This window comes from Echinococcus granulosus, assembly GCF_000524195.1.
Source record: "Echinococcus granulosus chromosome Unknown EG_S00136, whole genome shotgun sequence".
Lineage (NCBI taxonomy): Eukaryota > Metazoa > Platyhelminthes > Cestoda > Cyclophyllidea > Taeniidae > Echinococcus > Echinococcus granulosus.
The window spans coordinates 24,674-33,672 of NW_020170516.1; positions in this window are offsets into that span (position 1 = coordinate 24,674).

The following is an 8,999-nucleotide window of genomic DNA, read 5'->3' on the forward strand; positions in this document are numbered from 1 at the left end:
GAAACACTATTTCATGTGCCTTTTAACTAAGATGTATTAACTTCCCTCGGGTGGCTCTGATCGGTCGCAATCTACAGAGACCCTTCAAAATGGACTTAATTTTTTTTTGAATAATGAAATCATCATGATTAAGGGAGGCAGAAATGTTGTGTTCTGCTAGGATAGGAAAGAGAAAGCCGTAAGGGAGGGGATACTGTGAGGAGAAGAAAGGAGGAACAGCTTTGCTTCCATCTTTTGCATGCATCATCACGCATCATTTACGACCCTTAGAAGAGGGAGCATTTGCATCTGTTCCCAGGGGCGAAGAGAAAAGCACTTTTAGTGCTCCTGTAAAATTAGCAAAAAAGTTGTTAAAATCAAGTTTAGCGGAACGAATCTTGCCCTTTCATACTTTTCCTCGGCCCTCCTGCCGCTTCAAATATGATGAATGGGACAAAACACGGCCCGAAAGGAAAATATTGCAGGCTGAAATGTCCCTTAATGTCTGCCTTCCATGAAACAGCAAATTTTACAATTAGGCTCTGGATGACATTACAGTTTCACTGTTTTCAACCTTGTTTCACTGTCGTAAAGTTGTAGTTCCAACACTTTATTGCCATACTTCAAGATATCCATCTTAAGTCGATACTGGGAAGGTACAGAGACCTTCTAACATCAACGTCAACCGAATTTCTGACCGATGATAGTAAACTTATTAGGCAGATAGATTAACCATCATGTCTTATAAAATGAATGACTTATAAAAAAGAACTGAGAAGATTTCATGATGAAAGAGTGGAAAAGTAAAAACTGATGTATCCATCTTGAACTCCCGGTCCTTCAGTAGCGCAGCAGTGTGACAAAGCTCTGTGTGGCCAAAAGCTCTGTTACTAGGTTCCATAGTATGGACCAAAAAACTAGGCTTCTTTAGTTAATTTGAATGAGAAAATGTCTTTTAACACGCCACTTTTGGCCAAAATAATTCTTTTAAATGGAAACTGAGCTGCATTTATTCAAATCAAAATACCTCCCTAATTTTGCTGGCAAATGCGCTTTTCTAGTAAATGATGGAGTGCCTTGCAGCCGGAGGATTTTTTTTCAGACCCGGGAAATGATTCGGAAATGCCTTCTTAGCCACCTTGCGCATCTCTGCTTCCCATTGGTCAGAGAGAGTGGACGCAGGAGTTTCTATTAGGGACAAAGATATAAGATTACCGACTTGGAGAACCTGAAAGATAACCCTTTCTCAGATAAGGGAATGCAGAGCTCCGGCTAGACGAAAGGAGAGAACCTGATAGTTGGGAACATGATCGCGGATAGTAACATGGAAGACTTAATAAAGTCGAAATGAAACAGCCGTCTCTTTGTTTCCTTTTACTTATTACTTATTTGGTCGTAAGGAAAACTTCAAAACGGATCAGTCATTCTCGCAAATTAAAACTTGTGTTATAGCCCACAATATTTCATTTTAAGTTAAATTACAATTCTTTCTTAGAGTGAGCTAAGCACTCACATCCACATTATTTTTTTGCAGGATGAAAGAATAGGCCTTACTGCATGACCCCATCGTGAAGATTATAAGAGGAGCAAACTACATTAAAGTTTTCCTCCAACGAGCGAAAGTGGGCCAGGATTGCACATCCTTTGTTGAAGAGTTAGAACAACACCTCTACCTCCAGGGATACCAACTTCGACTGCTGCGGTACATAGCACAGATTTAAATGAAATGCTGGGAAGCTAAATTGGTTACTCCCTAAAGGAGTGGTAGAAAGTGTATTATTAACATACAAAAGGGTTGGATGGCTACAGACAGGGATGAGGTGCCATTGCAGCAAAATGGTAACTGAAATGCCTGTGTGCTTAAAAATGCATTGCAACCAATATCGTTTTACTGCATAAGCGTCACTCCTCTGCTTAGGATGGAGGTGATACTGTGAGGTGCCATTATAGAGGGTAAGGTCACCTACTTCATGTTCTGAAATTGTTTCTGACTATCGTGTCCTTTTGGTTGATTTGGCAGCCTCGCCCGAAGGCAAGACGACGTTTCGCATATCGCGCCCCAAATTAAATGGAGAGAGAGTGTAAATTTTGTCAAACATTAAAAGCTTTTTAAGTCTCATTTGGATTCAAATGACCTTACTTTGCTCCATGGCATTTCCGTTTTTTGGAGCTCAAAATTGGGATGTTTATGTGGTGAAATTCCTCATTACCAGACAACCGCAGCGGATATTTTCTTTCCGTCTCCCTTGAGTGTGTTAACCGGCAAAGAGAATCTCCACTGCTGTTCGCTTGCGCCGAGATCACTCGCCCTCCCCCCGAGTGATATCTGAAGGTCTACAGAAGGGTTGGAAATTCACCGATATGAACAGTTGCCCATAGCACCAAGGCGGTGATGGAGCTCACAGAGGCTTAAGAATTCGGAATGAAGAGTGTAACAGTGCAGTTGTTTACCACTTATAATGGTAAAAAGTGGTAATGAAGGTTTTTGTCGTCCATCTTTTCACGGCTAATAAAAAGGAGAGAGATAATGTCAGTCCTTGGTATAATTAAGAGGAAGCGAACCTTAAATGCTCAGAGTTTTAAGGTAACGAGATAAACGTGTAGGATGCTTTAATATCTCTACCTCCAAACATTATCCAATGGTCCCACAAGCGCTTCGTACTCACTTAAGTGAGGGTAAAATTTAAAGGGCTCTAAATGAGCTATTGAGTGTTGCAAAATGCATCGAAACGTAAATTCTTTAAAGCATCGTATCTACGTCAAAATTAAATAGCTGTTGAAGCATCAAAACTCCTACCAACAAGTTGGTGCAAACTTGAGAGAAATTAGGAAATTTGTATTTTCGATTTTCATCTGTGTAGGCAAGGGTGTTGTAGAGCTCTAAGACTTCCCTGAAGACGAAAGAAGACATGACACTTATGCAGAATATGAAGCACCGACTTAGAGGAGGACTGGGGTCTACTGGCGTGGTCCAGATGCCATGCCGCCCGTTGCAGCACAAGGGCGGAGCCCCTAGGTGGTACGTTATGAAAACTGAGAGTTAAACAAACAATTAGCGTATTGCCCTCAAGCGAGTTTATGAAGAGGCCGTGTCAAGGTCGCATGATCATGTGATGATTTGCTTTAAATCGCCTTAATGCCTCATTCAGAGCAGAAGTTTTAACAAATACAAGCATTTACTCCAAAGAGAGTGGCAAAATTTTTCTTAAATCGAATACATACACACTGTTACATTTGCAAGGTCTTGACACACCTAATTTTAATGCATTGACGAAATCTTACGTCAGAATAGGCAAAGCAGAACAACTTCTGTCGAAGAGTGGGTTTTTTTGTAAAATATACTGCAATATACCAAGCTTTTTGTTAAAAAAGTACCTTAGTTTGGAGTCAACAATGTAATAGGTTTGATATTTCTCATGTTCACCTCACCTTTCATGTCCTTGGAATGAGCAGACGAGATGTACAAGGACATGCTGAATGGGGCACAGAGGTGTCAGGATTAAGCCTGTTCCGAGCACGTTCACCCCACCTCGGGGGACGATGACGTCCAATCCACCAGGAGGTTCGTATTCACTGACCACCTCTCTCGAAACGGGTACATTTTAAGTAAACATTTTACACCATAACCGACCGATACAAGAAGAAGTTGAACCTCCTATTTGAATAAATATAAAGTAATCTTGCCTCGAAGGTGATTTAAATTCCTCTCCACACTTACGTATATATGTTAATACTTAAAATAAATATTTCTTGAATATCTTTTGAAATGGCGAAGTATTTAGACTATGCCTATTCAATCATTTGCAAAAAAAATTTCTTTTGGATTTTTTAATCAGATGAGAATATTAAAGTACCTCAAAGTTGTACTCTGCTATTCGATGGAAGTTGTGTTGAATCCAAAGTCTTTCTAGCACAGTCAACCAAACTGTAAGGAGAGTTTACAGCCAAAGAATACAGAGATTATGTGTTTAGAGAAATGAAGTCCTAAATTAATCACTAATGCATGAAGACCAACACCTTTTTTGGCATAGGACCGCATCATTGACCTCCGGAGATGATAATGTGAACAGCTGATCAAAATCTTTGCTGGCTAAATGGATGTAGTGTCTATTTGACCAAGCAGAAGAAGACCATAGTAGCTTACTCATGCCCCTGCTCAGTATAACGAATAAAGTCGCTTTTGTTACTCACAACTCTCTGTAACAGGCAATAAAAAAAAGATTGAATGAAGAATCACATGATTCCCACTTGATTTGACATTTAGATTCCCCTCCCGGCTACGCCATCCTTCAAAAAATTGACATAAAGGGCACTTCTTGCTGGGAACGCTAGTTCATTAGTCGAGATCATTCCACTGGCCAAAATTACAGCCGTCACAGGTGAAGCGGGGCCTCAACAAACCACTACACTTGGTTCCTACTTATGTTGGTTCGTCTATCTGGATGCTTGCTGCTTAAGCAATGAGCCGAATTGCGACCACCACGAGCAATCTCTAGGCGACTTAGGCGTGCTTATTCAATTGTCCGCTTTCCAGCATAAAGTATTTTAACCGTTATTTTGTTTAAGTAAATTCAATGGAAAACCCACTGAATAGACCATTCGAAGAATTGATTTTATAGGAATAATTTCATGATTTGCACTACGTAGTAAAAGAAAACTTGACTAGTTTTAATGAATGACCAAATTCTAATCAAAATTTGTTTTAAAAATTTATTATCAAACTTTGCTTTTAAAAGAATTTATTAGAAGCTATTTGTTTTAGTTGTACGCCTAAAAGAAATTCACAAAAAACTTCCCAATCTTTTTACAGCCAATGACTCACATTTATCGATTATTCGGATCGTTAGGTCTCCAATTTTAGGTCTGTCACTAGCACTTATTGATTTTCCTAATTCAATCAAGACAGTCCTTTCAAATTCACAATTTTTTGATATTTCGCACTCTTTTTTTCCACTTTTCGGTACTTCTTTCAAATTTTTGAGATGGTATAGTGGTGCGATCGGTTTGGTGTTTGCCTCTTCCACCTCGGCCTTCGTTCCCTTGGAAAGAGTGGGCGTCATAATTGGGGTACAGTGCTATGGGCATGCTTGTCAGAAGTAGACTTCCTCCTTGTAGGTCAATGACGTCCGTTCCACGACGGAGTTCGTGTTCTCTGATTTCCTCTCGCCTAAAATGTCTGTTGAAATAAACATATCATACACCGTATGGTAATTTTACTTAAATCAGTGGCATTTGGGAAACGTTTTTTGATCCATTTGCAGGAAGATGCAGATTGTTCCCTTTTAATATCTTTTAGGATGCAGCAAAAGCCTCAAATATGGTTTTAGGGCGAAAATGGTTCACTCAACTGACAACCACTGACGTAGTTTTCCATTTAATTCACTTATACAAAAAATGACCATGTGAATCCAGATTTCTACAACTTTTGTTTTCAAATACTTTTGGATTGTAAAATAATCAGTAGAGTTGCAGAACGTACCCAGCTTAAGCTAAAAGACGCATTCTTTGGAGATAGGTGCTCCAGGGAAAAGTGGAATTACCCAAAATCTAAAACAAGTGGTCGAATTGATGAGCATCATACTCCCAAGGCCTGTTTAAATGTCTTCTATTTTCGGTATTTACGACTGCAAAAGTAAATTGTGTATAATCAGCGTCTAACTCCAATTTTAAAACGAAGCCTGCTGTCATATACTGATAACAGTGACATTGGTGACAAAAATCTGTCTTCTTCCTTGGCTTGATTGGCAGTGTTTTCTCCTGACTAAAAGTTATTTCCCATTTTGTAGTAAAGAAAATTTTACCTCGTCATTGTTGGCTAAAGAAGCTCATGCAATTTTAAACCACTCTGTCTGAATCCTTGCATGGAGCGCTGATTCTTTTAGGCCTCCAAGGTCATACTCTTAGCCTAATACCCATAATTTTTCCCTCATAAGATTACTTCACATCAATGCAAAGAGTTTTCTTAGTGTTTTTTTCTTTCGTGAATCCAACTATGTAGAGTCTTCACTTTTCGCTGTTTTAATACTGCACTGGTGTCATGGCAACCCTATCATGCTACCTAGACTGCTAACCGGTTATAAAGTTCAGTAGCGACAGCTTGATCCCACCCAGCTCCGGTGCACTTGAGGGCAAGATACAGACTTGACCACCAAAGGATTTCAAGCAGGGAACCAGTTTTATTCGAGATGGCGTATTTTTCTTAATTAGCCGTGTAAGCAGCCGCAGGAAATGGCAATAAACGTAATGGCAGCGAAGCAAGCGCATTCCGCCCCAAAGCGAAAACAGTGGCGGTTGTGTGGGTGCCGCTCAGTAACAGCCGCAACGAAGAATCAGATGACAGTAGAAAAATTAAAAGCAAAAGGTAAATAAACAGCATATGCTGTTAATAATTTTCACACAGCACAATTTTTTTCAGTCCTTTTGTACGCCTATGATGAACCTGCTTTTAGACCGTTACACCCTATTGAATCTCCAGGATAGGCTGAGGTGCTAATCTAGTCGACAAATTTTAACTTTTGTTTTTTGGAGGTGGAGGTAGATATTGTGATGCCGGATACGAAGCAGTGATCTCAAGGAGGACTAAGGACGTCGCTCAGAGTCAAAGGGAATCGCTACTTATGCTATGTGTGCTATTGTGGGGTCAAAATCCGCTCCGAGAAGGGAATCTCATCAACAATGAAAGGGACGTCATGTAACCTAAATGTTAAACAAAATCCGTGAATACTCAGATTGTTCACAGATTTAATTACAGTTAGGGTAGATAACACCTAGTTACACTACTAGTGCCTTTACTCATAAAACCATTGAAACCAAAGCTTCCTTCATACCCACATAAAGTCTTCAGGAGCACAATGGGTGCTGCGATATCTTTCCTGTGACAGTCGCGTATATACTGATTCTACAGGATTATCAGTAAAAAAATAAACTATTTTAGAGCACTTAAGCCGAGACAAGAATTTCGCAGGATCTTAAGGTTTTCTTTTTAATTTAAAATCGTACTACACGGACTTATTACTGTGCCACACCTCTGACTATGAGGCCAGTCCTTCGGATCATTGTTTATCATTCAAAGTCCTCATGGATAACCAGAAGGCTCAAAAAAATATTAACACTCTGTAATTAGTGGCTCGTCCAGTATTTTTGCAGCGCCCTAAGTCACTCCTGAAGATGAAAGAAATTGTAATACTAAGACAGAACCAGTACTGCCGACGTAGAGAAGGGCTGGGGGGCTGCTGGTATGGCCTGGAGGTTATGCTTCCTAATGAAAGCACAAAGACAGAGTCTTAGTCACCCGCAAAACTAAAAAGGAAGAGTTAAACAAATAATCAAAGCATTACATACCCCCTTTCTCCTTTTGCACGACGTCTCTGGCGCTCCCTTTAGTCAACATCCCGCGTCTGCTATCCCAAAGTGACTGGTGCTGTAAGAAAACTGTTCCAGGTTAATTCCGCAAATCGTCAAAGCTGAGTGCAAACGAGATATTTGACCATAACGTGAATTATTTCTCTTAGTATTTTTACTAGATCTGGATTTTTCTTCTTGAATTGGGGAAATTGGTCCGTGCAGGTCATTTAAAAAAGAACTAGGTTTAATACTTTTCTTTAGGTTATATTTTCTCGTTTATTTCTCCTTCTCACTTTGTTCTCACTTCAATGGTGCCCAACCATATCTACCCAACTAATAGAAAGGTGAAGGTGGAATTGCGGGTTCACTTAGTTGACACCTTCATGCAAGCACGGTAGCTAGTATGGTAGAGAACTCTTCTAGCTAGTTCACGGCTAGCAACGCTTCAAATATTAATGGCATTCACGCAGAACAAAAGACTGGGTTGTTTGTGAAAGGTAGAATTCATTATCAACCCTTGTACCAGGGGTCCTTACAGAGTCTCCCATTCGCAGCAGAAGCCCTTCTTCCGTCACGTCAAGGTCTAGGCATCAGGAATGGAAGGCCGGGTAGTTGGTCTTTATGATGGGTTCAATTTTTCACTGCCACCAATGTAGCGCCTAGAGTTATCTCTGTCAACGTACAGAGGGGCTGAGGCCAACGGCAGTACAAAGGCGGGGCCTTAAGTGCCTTCTTTGTCAAAAGGAATATTTGGCCAAATAATCAAAGTATTACGCTTTACCTAGTCGAACAAGCAAATATTAAAGCGGTACACAAAATGTTTTAGAGGTGTCCAAATAATGATACGACATTCCAGGAGACACGCTTTTGCCTAAATAATGTTGTGGGATGGGGGCCAAACCTTTCGTGGTCCGCTATCTTTGCCTGCCCAGTGCGTAGTTTAAGGAATGGAACATCTTATCAAGCTCCTAATTTCCATGAATGATCCAAAAATTTGTCGTACATGAAGGGAATTTTATACAACATAATTAAGGGAGCATAGTCTAAGAAAATTACCCGCAAGGGGCCATAAGTTACTTTGGGGAACGGGACATGTGCTTCCCATGTTAACGCCCTCGTTTAATGGCAATCAGGCATGACGACGACAAGAACACAGTGAGACGTTAATAAGTGAAACCCTTAAAAAATTTTCATTGTGAAGGAAATACTGCTTAGAAAGAACAGTTGCATAGCGGTAAATTCGTTGAAAAATACCTGCATTCATGGCTGGAAATAAAATCCAGGTCATTCAGGTTGCATGAAAACGCGGCAAATAGAAGCACACATTATGAGGGGAGTAAAATCATCCACAGGATGTAACTTTCAAATGTATTTTTTTTAAGTTTGGTATAAAAATAACGGTGATGCGTTTACATGTCTTTGAGGGAACCGAAATCTTCTGATGCAACTGACGTTCAATTCAAACCGGGAATGTTGGATTTTGGTAGAGGGAGTTACAGAAAGCGCAAACTACATTTTCGTCTACCCGTAGTCTTCCAATACCTTCTTACTCGCAATCGAGCATTAAACTAAAGCTCATCAGGACAACTAAACCACCTTAATTTTCGAAATTTGCGAGTTTATTTATCATTCTCATTAAAAATCTATTCAAATGTGGGACGATCAGGTGTCTAGGG